We start from the raw sequence: 18,428 nt of genomic DNA, 5'->3' as shown, positions 1-18,428 counted from the left end.
AGAACAAATTGATGTTGGTACCTTAACTAGAAGTATCTTAGGTCTGGAAAGGGCGACCAAACAACTGACCTATACCATGAAAAGTCATAATGGAGGCAACAAAATTCAGAATGGACAGAGACAACCAAGTGTCTGGAATGGGAATGGTAATAGGGGAAACTATAATTCCAACAGAGACCGACCACATGCCCATCATTCAAATAGTCAAGCGTCAGCTAACTACCATGCTCAACAGCGGTCATCTTGCATGGATGGACCAAGAATTCCTAGTCTAAGGGGAGATAATCGACCAAACCACCCAAATGGGACTAGTCAGGGGCAACAAAACAGTAACTTTCTCAGACAGGACAATAGTCACGAGAGAGCAAATAACTCTGCGGTAGATCAGAATGCACATACTGCTCAGGAAAACTTCTAGAGGCCGAGTTCACGGGTCGGAAGTCGGCAGAAAAGGGGAACAGACCCAAGGATATCATAGTAAACAGTATAAATAATGATAGTGAAGGTCTCTTTGCATGTGCCAGGATACAGAGTCAGTTAATTTCTATATTAGTGGATACTGGAGCAAATGTATCTATTCACAGTGAGAAATTCTTTAAAGAATTAGACCAAAAAACAAGTATTGAACCTGTTGTATTAAATCTAGTGACTGCAACCGGAGAGAAAAGGCCATTTCTGGGGAAATGTCATTTGACTATCAAATTAGGTTCTCTTGAGCTAGAGCATGAATTTTTAATAGCTGATATCAAACAAGAAGGTATACTTGGTTTAGATTTTTTGACAGCTCATTCTATTGATATTCTGCTCAATAAAAATTGTCTCTCTATCAAAGGGAAAAATATTCAGTGTTATAGGTTCCAAAAGGGTTCCGAGCCATCTATTAGTAGGGTGTGTATAACTGAGGACGTAAAAGTTCCACCAAACTGTGAAATTATTATCCCAGGTAGGGTAGTTGATCCAATTTTTAGGGCAACAACTATGTTGTTAGAACCCATGACAGAATTTGTACAGAAATACAATGTTATGTTAGCAAAAAGCTTGGTTAATCCAAGGTTAGGTTATGTGCCCTTGAGATTTTTGAATGCACAGGACAATGAATGTGTGCTGCACAAGGATACTATAATAGCCACAATTGACGTTGTGGAGGATTATCCGGATCTATCCCCTAAGGAAATGAGGGTAAATGAGGTTCAGGTTGAGGAACCCAATACTCACAGTAGGAAAATCCCTGAACATTTGACAAGGTTATTTGAAGAGGCAAATAGTAAATTAGATGAGGGACAGACGGGTGCCCTTAAAGATCTCTTAATAGAATATCAAAGTAGTTTTTCAAGGTCATCTGAGGATATGGGACTTACGGATTTAGCACAGCATACTATTAACACTGGATCTGCTGCCCCAATAAGACAATATCCTCGACGGATACCCATAGCCAACAGAAAAGAAGTTGAAAAAGAAATTGAGGACATGTATGACAAAGGGGTAATAGAGCCCTCAGAAAGTCCTTGGAGCTCCAGTGTAGTGTTAGTTAGGAAACGAGATAATAGTCTAAGGCTCTGCATAGACTACAGGAAGTTAAATGATGTCACTGTAAAGGATAGCCATCCCTTACCTCGGATTGATAGCACAATAGATGCACTGTCAGGATCAAAGTGGTTTTCCACTCTGGATTTGAAAAGTGGGTATTGGCAAGTGCCAGTAGCCCCAGAAGATAGACCTAAGACAGCTTTTTCGGTGCAAGGTGGAGGATTATGGCAATTTGTCTGTCTCCCATTTGGGCTAGCAAATGCTCCTGCTGTTTTTGAAAGGCTCATGGAGAAAGTGTTAAAAAATTTGACTTGGCAAATTTGAATGGTATATCTAGATGATATTATTGTATTCTCCAAGAGTTTTCCAGAACATTTGGAAAATCTTCGAACAGTATTTCAGAGATTAAGGGAGGCTAACTTAAAAATGAGCCCAAAGAAATGTCATCTTTTCCAGCAGGAAGTATCATTTCTTGGACATGTGGTCAGTAACAAAGGAGTGGCAACCGATCCTGGAAAAACCCAAGCTGTATTGAACTGGCCAATACCTTCTAATGTAAAAGAAGTGAGAATGTTCTTAGGACTTTGTTCTTATTATCGACGGTTTGTGTACAAATTTGCAGATCTAGCTCGTCCCTTACATAAACTCACCGAGCTGTACCAGAAATTTGTTTGGGATGGAGACTGTCAGGAAGCTTTCGACCTGTTGAAGAGAGCACTCACAAGTGCCCCGATCCTGGCTTATCCAAAGGTTGATGGACTCTACATCTTGGATACGGATGCTTCCAATGAAGGGCTAGGTGCAGTCCTGTCACAGATACAAGAAGGAGAAGAAAAGGTCATTTGTTATTATAGTAAAGCATTTAGTAAACCAGAAAGAAAGTACTGTGTAACTCGGAAAGAGTTACTTGCTATAGTTAGTTCCATCAAACATTTTCATCATTACCTGTATGGACAGTTCTTCAAAGTAAGAACTGATCATGGAGCATTAACTTGGCTTCTTAACTTTAAGAATCCAGAAGGACAAATTGCCAGGTGGTTTGAATTTCTTTCCACATATCAATTCAAAATAGAACACAGGGCTGGAAGAGCGCATGGAAATGCAGATGCTTTGTCTCGCAGACCTTGTATGAAACAGGAATGCAAACACTGCACTAGAGCAGAGGAGAAATATCAAAATATATTGTGTTCAGATAAATTTGACTCCACAATCAATCAGTTACCTGATACCTCATGCTTACGTGTAACCACCAGGTCACAGGGTTCAGATAAGGATGCAACTTCAGAGACTTCATCAGTTACAAGTGTGGTGGACAACACTCAACAGGCTCATGGCAGTTCAGGGGAGACAACTGGAAATCAAGATGAGAAAAACATTTTTACTTCCAAATATATGCAAGAAATGCAGGAACAAGATACAGTATTGAAACTTGTCATTAGATGGGTAAAAACTGGAAATAAACCAGCTTGGCCTGATATTGCACCTCAAAATGATATCTGCAAATATTACTGGATGCGAATAGACTCATTGGAAATGGTTGAAGATGTACTTTGTCACAGATGGGAATCAAATCAGGGGAGACAACCAATCTTACAGATAGTTATACCTAATGGTCTTAAATCATATGTTTTGACACAATTACATAATGGAGTATCTGGAGGACATTTGGGAATTAAGAAAACACTCTCCAAGATAAGGGAGCGATATTTTTGGAATAATATGTCCAAGGACGTAAAACACTGGTGTGCTACTTGTGATCAATGTGGAGCAAGGAAAGCTCCTAACAAACATGCTAAAGCACCAATGCAGACTTACCAAGTTGGGGGACCCATGGAAAGATGGGCACTAGATGTACTAGGGCCTTTGCCTTTAACCAACAAGGGAAATATGTACTTACTTGTAGTTGCAGATTATTTTACAAAGTGGGTGGATGCTATACCCATGAGAAACCAAAAAGCTATAACAGTTGCTCAGAAATTTGTGGAAAGAGTTGTTACCATATTTGGAACTCCTATGCAATTACACTCGGATCAGGGGACTAATTTTGAGTCGGATGTGTTCCAGGAAATGTGTAAAATACTTGGAATAGAAAAGACAAGGACTACTCCCTACAGACCTCAGTCCGATGGTATGGTGGAAAGAGCCAATAGGACAATCGAGGCAATGCTCTCGGCTTTCGTATCAGACAACAAGAAGGATTGGGACGAATACATTTACCTACTCATGATGGCTTATCGCTCTTCTGTACATGAATCCACCGGAGTTTCTCCCAGCGAGATGACATTCGGGAGAAGCATCAATCTTCCAATTGACCTCGTTCTGGGACGGATAAGATCTGAAAATGACAAAATCCAGACAGATTATGCTATGGCTTTGAGTCAAACATTAGACAAAATACATGAGTTTGGTAGAGGACGAGTTAAACTGACTACTGACAGTATGAGGAAAGACCATGACAGAAATATACAATTAAACCAATTTAAAGAGGGAGATCTTGTCTGGTTGTATAACCCTAGTTATAAAGGGAAAGGTTCAAAACTTCACCGTCACTGGGAGGGTCCCTACTGTGTGGATCAAAAGATCAGTGATGTTGTATATCGGGTAAGGAAAACCCGTAGGAGTAAAGCAAAAATTGTTCATCACAATCATATGAAGGCTTACAAGGGCACACTTACCTGGGGGGACTAGGTAGGAAGTAATTCTATTTATCCATGCTGGATAGGAATTTGGGATGTGATGTTAAATGTTTAAAAATCTAAGTAATTGGTAAATTCAAATTGGTATTCAAACTGACTTTTGTTCCTTTATAGACAATTACCAGATATGAATGCCAGATGTGCAACGACCACACAGACTATGCTAAGCTATACTTTGTGGAGCGCCACATGACTGCCGCCCATTCTGGATTCATTTTCCGCTGCAGTACTTGCAAAGGACTTGCAAACCGGATAGATGCCAGACATAACAAATGTACTGGGGGCATTATGGAAACGGTGAAGAGAAACACGATGACATTTACAAAAGAGGAACAGGACGAGTTCACTCACTTCCAAAGAGGGAGACGGAACCAAATAAAGAAAGTGTTAAGGGATCCTAGAACACCTCAAGAAAGACAGGAGGCTAGGCGGGAAGCAGATAGTATACTTAGGCGGAAGGAGAGACAGACCCGGACATCACCGGAGAGGTCTAACCCACCAAAGATGGCTTCAGTGATTCATAAGGTCAAACCCAAAGGAAAGCCAAGTGGTTCAGTTAACAACAATATGACAGCAGCTCCTACCCGAAAAAGGACAGCTCCAACTGTGCCACACCAGCCTAAGAAAGATCAATCTAGAACGTGGGCCAAGAGACCAAGGATAGTATCGCCCTCGTCATCTTCAACATCCTCATCATCAGAATCCTCAGAGGAATCAGAAGCGGAGGAACCAGACACGTATGCGGATCTGATGCTGTCTGATTCATCCTGTCACATATCGGATGAGGAGCCACAGACAGAGGAGATCCTCACTGTCTCTGTAACTGACCAGGACCTGGCTCAGCGGGATACATCCTGCACTACTTCTGTACCTGACCAGATACATCCTGCACTACTTCTGTACCTGACCAGGGCCTGGCTCAGAGGGATACATCCTGCACTACTTCTGTACCTGACCAGGACCTGGCTCAGAGGGATACATCCTCAACCACTTCTGTACCTGACCAGGACCTGGCTCAGAGGGATACATCCTCAACCACTTCTGTACCTGACCAGGACCTGGCTCAGATGGAGACTGCACCAACCGGTCCTATGCACAGCAAAGATCCGACTCACGAAGAAACCCAGCACAGCGCACCTGTTTCAGAAGACAACAACGGTATTATTTTATCTACTCCTGTAGATTATGTCCCCTCTGACAAGAAACTGCTGCAGCATTCTATTAACCAAACCCAGCGCCTTATCTTAAATGTGGGCGGGGACAAGTTCACCACCAGTGCTGCCACCCTTACGGCTGAAAAAGGTCTGCTGGAGAGAATGGTACAGAAGACCTCTCCCCATCAACCCTATGAGGTTACTAACAAGTATACGTACTTTATAGACAGAGATGGAAAACATTTCCGGGTTATACTAAATTATCTCAGAAACATCAAAGTGGCACCTGTGCATCGCACCTTACCAAATGGCACAAGAGAGTTGGAAGAACTGTTGGCCGAGGCTCTGTATTATGAACTTAAGGGGTTAATTAAGATTGTAAGGGAAAGACTTGGGGAATTCTAATGAGTTATAGTTGGGTTTGGGGGTGGTCTTATTTCATGTTGTCTGTGTTTTACCTAGGGTAAATGACCCCACTGAAAAAAAAACAGTGTTGTGTAAAATACAAGGGTAATCCTAGTTGTAAATATGTTGTAAATATCTGGTATAATACCAAGTGTAATATAAGGAAGACATATGTGTAAAGTATTATTATTCATTGTCCATAAGATTTTAGTAATTTTAACAGAATTTGACACTTTAGGATAAAATTCGGGACGAATTCCTGTAATGGAAGGGGGTAAGGTAGTTGCCATTAAGGTAGTTGCCATTAAGATATTTATTTAATGAAATTAATTTTTTTTCAAATTCTGAAACAATGTACATATAATTACCTGACTTTAATTATTAGTCCATGCCTACATGCTGGTTACTGGAAACAGAAAGGAAACAAATTTCAATCATTTAACTTCATTACTATTTTTCCCCCCTTTATCGCATTTAAAAATCCCACAAATATTTTTTTATTGTGAATCTAACAAGTTTTTCTTCAGTGAAATGTAAATAATGTACATTATGCAATGAAATGTAAATATTGTACATTATGTAACTATTTATAGAAAAAAGAAGTGAATATAATGCCATTATTGGAGACAATATTATGTCTGTTCATTATGTATCATATATGTATTCAGACAAAGAGATTGAGATGCCATTGTTTATTACGAAATTAATTTGTATATATCTAAGAATCAAATATATCTGTTTTTTTATTATATTAATTCAACTGTAAAGATAGAAAATGAGGAAATTTCACTGTAGAGGTAATACGGGTATATTGTGAGGTGAAATTGACTGCAGATCTGTATATATATGTACATGTATGACTGTGTAGAGCTGTATGTATATATATGTGTGTATGACTGATAGATCTGTATATACATTTATGCAAATTATTTATCTTGATAACATAAAAGGTTTTTATTGTATGCGAATAACAATTGATGGAATGATAACCAAAATATTTATAAATAATCTGACAATATATGATATTGTAAATAGTTTTGGTAAAGTGTATGGGAGTTACATATCAATATATCAATTTAAGTTATTAACAAGTTTTGTAAATATTACAAATTATTACTGTACAGCAACTTGGGATATTTGTGAACAATTGAATATGTGTAGATCTGTACATATATACATGAATGTAAATTATTTATTTTCTGAAATGTAAATAAGAAGGTGTTTTGTTTGAGAGTGACTGATGCAAGATAAATATCTAAGAATCAGTAGTATATTATTGTAAATAAATATCTAGGTTATGAATATGTGGATGAAATTAATATTTCAACTAAACATATATATTATTACAAGATTTGGGTTTTTTGTAAATATTACAAATTATTACTGTACAGTAACTTGGGATATTTGTGAACAATTAACTATGTGTAGATCTGTACATATACATGAATGTAAAATATTTATTTTTGGAATGTAAAAAAAAAAAAAAAAAATAAGGTGTTGTGTATGAGAGTGACTGATGCAAGATAAATATCTAAGAATCTGTAGTATATTATTGTAAATATCCCAGGTTATGAATATGTGGATAAAATTAATACTGAAGATATATATTTTATTGCAAGATTTAAGGTTTTAGGTGACCAATGTAAACATAGATATCATGTGTCACTGTGTATATAATATTGAAGTCGAATGTAAATATAAAAGAAGTTCAACTTTACAAGGTTGTTTGTTCATTTTGGGAAAAAATATATACATACCTGAAGATCCAGTTTCCTGCCAGGGAACTTACTCGAGTCACACGAAGGGAAATGGAAGACATCATGGGGATATGGAGTTTAAAAAAAAATCCCTTACATTCTCACATGCATGTCTAGTGATGGACCTCGCCAAAAGGAAATAAAGTATGTACTGGACTCAAACTCCAGAGAAAAAAAAAATATACTTTTCCTGGGTACTATAAGCTATAAATAATCTCACGGAAGAATTTGCAGGATCAGTATACGGGCCTAGCAAACCCAAAATACTTTTCTAGATAACTTGTCACGGCGGGAAGCACGTGACACGCACCTGTTATCATGTAAATTCGAGATTAATTATTTGGCATTCGGGACGAAATGCTTTACATGGAAGGGGGTAATGTTACGAGCCTGATAGAAGCTCGAATTACAATCTAACATAGTAATAAATAAATCATTACCGGGAGTTATCGAGAAGACAGAAGATAACTACAGAGGAAAGCAGAAGGAATTAAACCCTGTGATCGAACTCGAGGACCGTCATCTTTGTAACGTGGTTGAATCATATATACCAATATCGTCTATTTACGGAGGGATTTCACGATTAACATGCATGATAGAGTATTTACCTTGTTCATATATATCCTAAAGACTTCGATCGTATTAGTTTTAAGTAGCATCTAATGTTATTTACGCTAGAAATGACTATTTTCCACTCCTCTGACGGCACGGTGGAATGCTTTCGTCTGTCGGCAATAACAAAGCATTGGATTTGTAAGGACGGCGCTGATTGGTCAATAAACCAAAGACGAATACAAGCGGAGCGCAGATTAACTGTCAGCAGAAACTTCTGCACGCGCTACTATTCCAAGTACTATATAAACCCCGAAAATCGGAGAAATGTTGTCATTCGTTTTATTAAAACGCTGAAGGTATTTTTACATTGACCCTTCAACCCGATTGGAGAAATGGAAACTTTGGTAAGCTTTAAAGCAATGTAAAAGTGGGACGGATGACCCAGTGCTCACTTTGGAAACCAATGGGGAAATATTTTGTATAGAAAAAAAAACCCGGAGAAAACTTTCCCCAGGGTGGGAACACCAAAACTCCAAGTGACACTGACAGCAGAGATATTGAGATCTCGGGGAAAATAACATTTACACCAGTTCATATATAGTTGTAATAGTTGGACAATACTATCCTTATGTATTGATATACATAATTTAGTCAAATGAACTTAAGTGAAATAATTTATTACCAAAGTTAAACAATATTTTCCCATATCTGGGAACGGATAGTTCCCATATTTGGGAACGGATATTTTCCCATATCTGGGAACGGATAGTTTTCCCATATCTGGGAACAGGGAGTTTTTCCCATATTTGGGAACAAGTAGGGTTTTCCCATATCGGGGAACAAATAATCTATAGAAGTATCATGTCTAATAAGTTATGAAAACTCATTCTCTGTACTTAACTAGAACATTTTGAGCTGTAATGAAATGTGTTTATGTACAAATATCTTTATTGAAGTATTAATAAAATGCTGAATTTTATCATGTGTGTTGCTGGTTTTACATTTGGTCACGAGTGCTAGGCTGGGAACGGACCTTATAAATTTTATGATAACCAAATCTCTCCCACAGGATAAGCTGGGTCAGAGAAGCGTTACATTGGCGTCGTCGGCAGGATATTGTGGATTAAATATCCAAACAAATAATTATTCCCAGTGTCTAGTGGACCAAAGGTAATGATCAGTTCCCGATAAAATTCAAACTTTATAATTGGAGAATTGACAAAAACAAAATAAGAATTCTGCTATTCTACATATTTTTTTTAATTAAGTAGAATTGGAAAATATGGATTCTGGAGACGAATCTGAAGTCACATTTCCAGTAGGTAAGGCTCGTTCAGGTAGTGGTACAGAGAATGACATAACCATTGAGGGGTTTTCTGATGAAGAAGCTCCTGGACCATCCCATAGGAAATCTGAAAATATACAGAATAACCAATTCAGCATGGATACATTACTCAATAGGATGGGGGAACAATTCAATATAATAAGACAAGAAAACAATCAAATGAAACAAGAGTTACATGATGCTGTGTATGGTGTTAACAGAGAAATACTGAGTTTACAGAATAAGTTTACCAAGTTAGAACATTTGGTACATGATAATGATAAGGAAATTGGGCATATATTGTCCCAGGGAAACGGGCATCAAAACATGCCAGGACATGCATGGGAAAGCAGAGAACAGGGTCCCCAGGGGGCATTATACAACTGTACACATAGCGATGACCATGTTGTTGGGGATACATGTAGATCAACCCAAACAAATGGGGTGGATAAACAAGTACCAGATATCTCGGGAACAGGGGATGAATGTTCTCAGGGAAACATACAATATCACAGATCTGGAAGGAGGGAGATTGTAGAACCAGATTATAGAGGTAGTCCGTCCATCGAGCCGGCATGCACAGTTAATTTTACAAATAAGAATGATAACCGTGCAGGAAATTCACATTATAATCAACCTAGACAGATAGTGACTGCTAAAACTCATACAAAAGTTAAACCTCCTAGATATGACGGGGAGGAGGACTTTGAAGAGTACTTGACGCAATTTGAAATAATTGCTCAAATAAACAACTGGGGGTACGAGGAGAAATCACTGTATCTTGCCAGTAGTTTGGGAAGTAGTGCTCGGACTATCTTGACAGAACTATGTCAACAGGAGCAACAGGACTTTGACTCTTTAGTTAAATTACTTCAAGTCCGTTACGGATCAACAGAACGCTCAGAGATGTATAGAGCAAGGCTCCAAACTAGAGTTAGGGGTAAAAATGAGTCCTTATCAGAAGTAGCTCAATCTATAAGAAAATTAACGAGACAGGCGTATCCGACAGCTGACGCAAATTTAACTAGCATTCTAGCACTGGACCATTTCATTGACTCCTTACAAGACTCAGAAATGCGACTCCGAGTAAGAGAACTCCGACCTAAGAGCATTAATGAGGCAGAGACACATGCTGTAAGATTAGAAGCCCACAGACTAGCAGATAGACAGAGAGGGAAATCTGTACATCATGTCTGTCAGGAGGAGTCCAGGAATGTCCCAGTAAATCAATTACAGTTGGAGAAAATGGACAAGGATCAAGGAGAACAAATTGATGTTGGTACCTTAACTAGAAGTATCTTAGGTCTGGAAAGGGCGACCAAACAACTGACCTATACCATGAAAAGTCATAATGGAGGCAACAAAATTCAGAATGGACAAAGACAACCAAGTGTCTGGAATGGGAATGGTAATAGGGGAAACTATAATTCCAACAGAGACCGACCACATGCCCATCATTCAAATAGTCAAGCGTCAGCTAACTACCATGCTCAACAGCGGTCATCTTGCATGGATGGACCAAGAATTCCTAGTCTAAGGGGAGATAATCGACCAAACCACCCAAATGGGACTAGTCAGGGGCAACAAAACAGTAACTTTCTCAGACAGGACAATAGTCACGAGAGAGCAAATAACTCTGCGGTAGATCAGAATGCACATACTGCTCAGGGAAACTTCTAGAGGCCGAGTTCACGGGTCGGAAGTCGGCAGAAAAGGGGAACAGACCCAAGGATATCATAGTAAACAGTATAAATAATGATAGTGAAGGTCTCTTTGCATGTGCCAGGATACAGAGTCAGTTAATTTCTATATTAGTGGATACTGGAGCAAATGTATCTATTCTCAGTGAGAAATTCTTTAAAGAATTAGACCAAAAAACAAGTATTGAACCTGTTGTATTAAATCTAGTGACTGCAACCGGAGAGAAAAGGCCATTTCTGGGGAAATGTCATTTGACTATCAAATTAGGTTCTCTTGAGCTAGAGCATGAATTTTTAATAGCTGATATCAAACAAGAAGGTATACTTGGTTTAGATTTTTTGACAGCTCATTCTATTGATATTCTGCTCAATAAAAATTGTCTCTCTATCAAAGGGAAAAATATTCAGTGTTATAGGTTCCAAAAGGGTTCCGAGCCATCTATTAGTAGGGTGTGTATAACTGAGGACGTAAAAGTTCCACCAAACTGTGAAATTATTATCCCAGGTAGGGTAGTTGATCCAATTTTTAGGGCAACAACTATGTTGTTAGAACCCATGACAGAATTTGTACAGAAATACAATGTTATGTTAGCAAAAAGCTTGGTTAATCCAAGGTTAGGTTATGTGCCCTTGAGATTTTTGAATGCACAGGACAATGAATGTGTGCTGCACAAGGATACTATAATAGCCACAATTGACGTTGTGGAGGATTATCCGGATCTATCCCCTAAGGAAATGAGGGTAAATGAGGTTCAGGTTGAGGAACCCAATACTCACAGTAGGAAAATCCCTGAACATTTGACAAGGTTATTTGAAGAGGCAAATAGTAAATTAGATGAGGGACAGACGGGTGCCCTTAAAGATCTCTTAATAGAATATCAAAGTAGTTTTTCAAGGTCATCTGAGGATATGGGACTTACGGATTTAGCACAGCATACTATTAACACTGGATCTGCTGCCCCAATAAGACAATATCCTCGACGGATACCCATAGCCAACAGAAAAGAAGTTGAAAAAGAAATTGAGGACATGTATGACAAAGGGGTAATAGAGCCCTCAGAAAGTCCTTGGAGCTCCAGTGTAGTGTTAGTTAGGAAACGAGATAATAGTCTAAGGCTCTGCATAGACTACAGGAAGTTAAATGATGTCACTGTAAAGGATAGCCATCCCTTACCTCGGATTGATAGCACAATAGATGCACTGTCAGGATCAAAGTGGTTTTCCACTCTGGATTTGAAAAGTGGGTATTGGCAAGTGCCAGTAGCCCCAGAAGATAGACCTAAGACAGCTTTTTCGGTGCAAGGTGGAGGATTATGGCAATTTGTCTGTCTCCCATTTGGGCTAGCAAATGCTCCTGCTGTTTTTGAAAGGCTCATGGAGAAAGTGTTAAAAAATTTGACTTGGCAAATTTGAATGGTATATCTAGATGATATTATTGTATTCTCCAAGAGTTTTCCAGAACATTTGGAAAATCTTCGAACAGTATTTCAGAGATTAAGGGAGGCTAACTTAAAAATGAGCCCAAAGAAATGTCATCTTTTCCAGCAGGAAGTATCATTTCTTGGACATGTGGTCAGTAACAAAGGAGTGGCAACCGATCCTGGAAAAACCCAAGCTGTATTGAACTGGCCAATACCTTCTAATGTAAAAGAAGTGAGAATGTTCTTAGGACTTTGTTCTTATTATCGACGGTTTGTGTACAAATTTGCAGATCTAGCTCGTCCCTTACATAAACTCACCGAGCTGTACCAGAAATTTGTTTGGGATGGAGACTGTCAGGAAGCTTTCGACCTGTTGAAGAGAGCACTCACAAGTGCCCCGATCCTGGCTTATCCAAAGGTTGATGGACTCTACATCTTGGATACGGATGCTTCCAATGAAGGGCTAGGTGCAGTCCTGTCACAGATACAAGAAGGAGAAGAAAAGGTCATTTGTTATTATAGTAAAGCATTTAGTAAACCAGAAAGAAAGTACTGTGTAACTCGGAAAGAGTTACTTGCTATAGTTAGTTCCATCAAACATTTTCATCATTACCTGTATGGACAGTTCTTCAAAGTAAGAACTGATCATGGAGCATTAACTTGGCTTCTTAACTTTAAGAATCCAGAAGGACAAATTGCCAGGTGGTTTGAATTTCTTTCCACATATCAATTCAAAATAGAACACAGGGCTGGAAGAGCGCATGGAAATGCAGATGCTTTGTCTCGCAGACCTTGTATGAAACAGGAATGCAAACACTGCACTAGAGCAGAGGAGAAATATCAAAATATATTGTGTTCAGATAAATTTGACTCCACAATCAACCAGTTACCTGATACCTCATGCTTACGTGTAACCACCAGGTCACAGGGTTCAGATAAGGATGCAAAGTCGGAGACTTCATCAGTTACCAGTGTGGTGGACAACACTCAACAGGCTCATGGCAGTTCAGGGGAGACAACTGGAAATCAAGATGAGAAAAACATTTTTACTTCCAAATATATGCAAGAAATGCAGGAACAAGATACAGTATTGAAACTTGTCATTAGATGGGTAAAAACTGGAAATAAACCAGCTTGGCCTGATATTGCACCTCAAAATGATATCTGCAAATATTACTGGATGCGAATAGACTCATTGGAAATGGTTGAAGATGTACTTTGTCACAGATGGGAATCAAATCAGGGGAGACAACCAATCTTACAGATAGTTATACCTAATGGTCTTAAATCATATGTTTTGACACAATTACATAATGGAGTATCTGGAGGACATTTGGGAATTAAGAAAACACTCTCCAAGATAAGGGAGCGATATTTTTGGAATAATATGTCCAAGGACGTAAAACACTGGTGTGCTACTTGTGATCAATGTGGAGCAAGGAAAGCTCCTAACAAACATGCTAAAGCACCAATGCAGACTTACCAAGTTGGGGGACCCATGGAAAGATGGGCACTAGATGTACTAGGGCCTTTGCCTTTAACCAACAAGGGAAATATGTACTTACTTGTAGTTGCAGATTATTTTACAAAGTGGGTGGATGCTATACCCATGAGAAACCAAAAAGCTATAACAGTTGCTCAGAAATTTGTGGAAAGAGTTGTTACCATATTTGGAACTCCTATGCAATTACACTCGGATCAGGGGACTAATTTTGAGTCGGATGTGTTCCAGGAAATGTGTAAAATACTTGGAATAGAAAAGACAAGGACTACTCCCTACAGACCTCAGTCCGATGGTATGGTGGAAAGAGCCAATAGGACAATCGAGGCAATGCTCTCGGCTTTCGTATCAGACAACAAGAAGGATTGGGACGAATACATTTACCTACTCATGATGGCTTATCGCTCTTCTGTACATGAATCCACCGGAGTTTCTCCCAGCGAGATGACATTCGGGAGAAGCATCAATCTTCCAATTGACCTCGTTCTGGGACGGATAAGATCTGAAAATGACAAAATCCAGACAGATTATGCTATGGCTTTGAGTCAAACATTAGACAAAATACATGAGTTTGGTAGAGGACGAGTTAAACTGACTACTGACAGTATGAGGAAAGACCATGACAGAAATATACAATTAAACCAATTTAAAGAGGGAGATCTTGTCTGGTTGTATAACCCTAGTTATAAAGGGAAAGGTTCAAAACTTCACCGTCACTGGGAGGGTCCCTACTGTGTGGATCAAAAGATCAGTGATGTTGTATATCGGGTAAGGAAAACCCGTAGGAGTAAAGCAAAAATTGTTCATCACAATCATATGAAGGCTTACAAGGGCACACTTACCTGGGGGGACTAGGTAGGAAGTAATTCTATTTATCCATGCTGGATAGGAATTTGGGATGTGATGTTAAATGTTTAAAAATCTAAGTAATTGGTAAATTCAAATTGGTATTCAAACTGACTTTTGTTCCTTTATAGACAATTACCAGATATGAATGCCAGATGTGCAACGACCACACAGACTATGCTAAGCTATACTTTGTGGAGCGCCACATGACTGCCGCCCATTCTGGATTCATTTTCCGCTGCAGTACTTGCAAAGGACTTGCAAACCGGATAGATGCCAGACATAACAAATGTACTGGGGGCATTATGGAAACGGTGAAGAGAAACACGATGACATTTACAAAAGAGGAACAGGACGAGTTCACTCACTTCCAAAGAGGGAGACGGAACCAAATAAAGAAAGTGTTAAGGGATCCTAGAACACCTCAAGAAAGACAGGAGGCTAGGCGGGAAGCAGATAGTATACTTAGGCGGAAGGAGAGACAGACCCGGACATCACCGGAGAGGTCTAACCCACCAAAGATGGCTTCAGTGATTCATAAGGTCAAACCCAAAGGAAAGCCAAGTGGTTCAGTTAACAACAATATGACAGCAGCTCCTACCCGAAAAAGGACAGCTCCAACTGTGCCACACCAGCCTAAGAAAGATCAATCTAGAACGTGGGCCAAGAGACCAAGGATAGTATCGCCCTCGTCATCTTCAACATCCTCATCATCAGAATCCTCAGAGGAATCAGAAGCGGAGGAACCAGACACGTATGCGGATCTGATGCTGTCTGATTCATCCTGTCACATATCGGATGAGGAGCCACAGACAGAGGAGATCCTCACTGTCTCTGTAACTGACCAGGACCTGGCTCAGAGGGATACATCCTGCACTACCTAAGATACATCCTCAACCACTTCTGTACCTGACCAGGGCCTGGCTCAGAGGGATACATCCTCAACCACTTCTGTACCTGACCAGGACCTGGCTCAGAGGGATACATCCTCAACCACTTCTGTACCTGACCAGGACCTGGCTCAGAGGGATACATCCTCAACCACTTCTGTACCTGACCAGGACCTGGCTCAGATGGAGACTGCACCAACCGGTCCTATGCACAGCAAAGATCCGACTCACGAAGAAACCCAGCACAGCGCACCTGTTTCAGAAGACAACAACGGTATTATTTTATCTACTCCTGTAGATTATGTCCCCTCTGACAAGAAACTGCTGCAGCATTCTATTAACCAAACCCAGCGCCTTATCTTAAATGTGGGCGGGGACAAGTTCACAACCAGTGCTGCCACCCTTACGGCTGAAAAAGGTCTGCTGGAGAGAATGGTACAGAAGACCTCTCCCCATCAACCCTATGAGGTTACTAACAAGTATACGTACTTTATAGACAGAGATGGAAAACATTTCCGGGTTATACTAAATTATCTCAGAAACATCAAAGTGGCACCTGTGCATCGCACCTTACCAAATGGCACAAGAGAGTTGGAAGAACTGTTGGCCGAGGCTCTGTATTATGAACTTAAGGGGTTAATTAAGATTGTAAGGGAAAGACTTGGGGAATTCTAATGAGTTATAGTTGGGTTTGGGGGTGGTCTTATTTCATGTTGTCTGTGTTTTACCTAGGGTAAATGACCCCACTGAAAAAAAAAACAGTGTTGTGTAAAATACAAGGGTAATCCTAGTTGTAAATATGTTGTAAATATCTGGTATAATACCAAGTGTAATATAAGGAAGACATATGTGTAAAGTATTATTATTCATTGTCCATAAGATTTTAGTAATTTTAACAGAATTTGACACTTTAGGATAAAATTCGGGACGAATTCCTGTAATGGAAGGGGGTAAGGTAGTTGCCATTAAGGTAGTTGCCATTAAGATATTTATTTAATGAAATTAATTTTTTTTCAAATTCTGAAACAATGTACATATAATTACCTGACTTTAATTATTAGTCCATGCCTACATGCTGGTTACTGGAAACAGAAAGGAAACAAATTTCAATCATTTAACTTCATTACTATTTTTTCCCCCCTTTATCGCATTTAAAAATCCCACAAATATTTTTTTATTGTGAATCTAACAAGTTTTTCTTCAGTGAAATGTAAATAATGTACATTATGCAATGAAATGTAAATATTGTACATTATGTAACTATTTATAGAAAAAAGAAGTGAATATAATGCCATTATTGGAGACAATATTATGTCTGTTCATTATGTATCATATATGTATTCAGACAAAGAGATTGAGATGCCATTGTTTATTACGAAATTAATTTGTATATATCTAAGAATCAAATATATCTGTTTTTTTATTATATTAATTCAACTGTAAAGATAGAAAATGAGGAAATTTCACTGTAGAGGTAATACGGGTATATTGTGAGGTGAAATTGACTGCAGATCTGTATATATATGTACATGTATGACTGTGTAGAGCTGTATGTATATATATGTGTGTATGACTGATAGATCTGTATATACATTTATGCAAATTATTTATCTTGATAACATAAAAGGTTTTTATTGTATGCGAATAACAATTGATGGAATGATAACCAAAATATTTATAAATAATCTGACAATATATGATATTGTAAATAGTTTTGGTAAAGTGTATGGGAGTTACATATCAATATATCAATTTAAGTTATTAACAAGTTTTGTAAATATTACAAATTATTACTGTACAGCAACTTGGGATATTTGTGAACAATTGAATATGTGTAGATCTGTACATATATACATGAATGTAAATTATTTATTTTCTGAAATGTAAATAAGAAGGTGTTTTGTATGAGAGTGACTGATGCAAGATAAATATCTAAGAATCAGTAGTATATTATTGTAAATAAATATCTAGGTTATGAATATGTGGATGAAATTAATATTTCAACTAAACATATATATTATTACAAGATTTGGGGTTTTTGTAAATATTACAAATTATTACTGTACAGTAACTTGGGATATTTGTGAACAATTAACTATGTGTAGATCTGTACATATACATGAATGTAAAATATTTATTTTTGGAATGTAAAAAAAATAAATAAAATAAGGTGTTTTGTATGAGAGTGACTGATGCAAGATAAATATCTAAGAATCTGTAGTATATTATTGTAAATATCCCAGGTTATGAATATGTGGATAAAATTAATACTGAAGATATATATTTTATTGCAAGATTTAAGGTTTTAGGTGACCAATGTAAACATAGATATCATGTGTCACTGTGTATATAATATTGAAGTCGAATGTAAATATAAAAGAAGTTTAACTTTACAAGGTTGTTTGTTCATTTTGGGAAAAAATATATATACATACCTGAAGATCCAGTTTCCTGCCAGGGAACTTACTCGAGTCACACGAAGGGAAATGGAAGACATCATGGGGATATGGAGTTTAAAAAAAAATCCCTTACATTCTCACATGCATGTCTAGTGATGGACCTCGCCAAAAGGAAATAAAGTATGTACTGGACTCAAACTCCAGAGAGAGAAAAAAAAAATACTTTTCCTGGGTACTATAAGCTATAAATAAT

General features: G+C 38.2%; 2 long non-coding RNA genes across 3 annotated transcripts; both read right to left on the bottom strand.

Annotated features, from left to right (window-relative positions):
- Nucleotides 1–2,182: 2,182 nt before the first annotated feature.
- On the bottom strand, nt 2,183–5,045 carry LOC117318284. Of its 2 annotated transcripts, XR_004530326.1 has the most exons (4): nt 4,808–5,045; nt 3,749–3,862; nt 2,750–2,878; nt 2,183–2,334 (listed from the first exon to the last, which is right to left on the bottom strand). It is a non-coding gene; the product is annotated as an uncharacterized LOC117318284 (long non-coding RNA). The 2 variants fall into 2 exon arrangements; XR_004530325.1 differs by lacking the exon at nt 4,808–5,045 and having other exon boundaries at nt 3,749–4,797.
- A 4,288-nt stretch (nt 5,046–9,333) lies between these two features.
- LOC117318283 lies at nt 9,334–15,753 on the bottom strand. The gene is made up of 5 exons (XR_004530324.1): nt 15,488–15,753; nt 14,429–14,542; nt 13,430–13,558; nt 12,858–13,014; nt 9,334–9,506 (listed from the first exon to the last, which is right to left on the bottom strand). It is a non-coding gene; the product is annotated as an uncharacterized LOC117318283 (long non-coding RNA).
- Between the last annotated feature and the right edge of the window lie 2,675 nt (nt 15,754–18,428).

The sequence above is a fragment of the Pecten maximus genome, unplaced genomic scaffold (genome assembly GCF_902652985.1).
Source record: "Pecten maximus unplaced genomic scaffold, xPecMax1.1, whole genome shotgun sequence".
Classification (NCBI taxonomy): Eukaryota; Metazoa; Mollusca; class Bivalvia; order Pectinida; family Pectinidae; genus Pecten; species Pecten maximus.
Note: the sequence above shows the minus strand (reverse complement) of the source record. Positions and strands in the feature narration are given on the sequence as shown.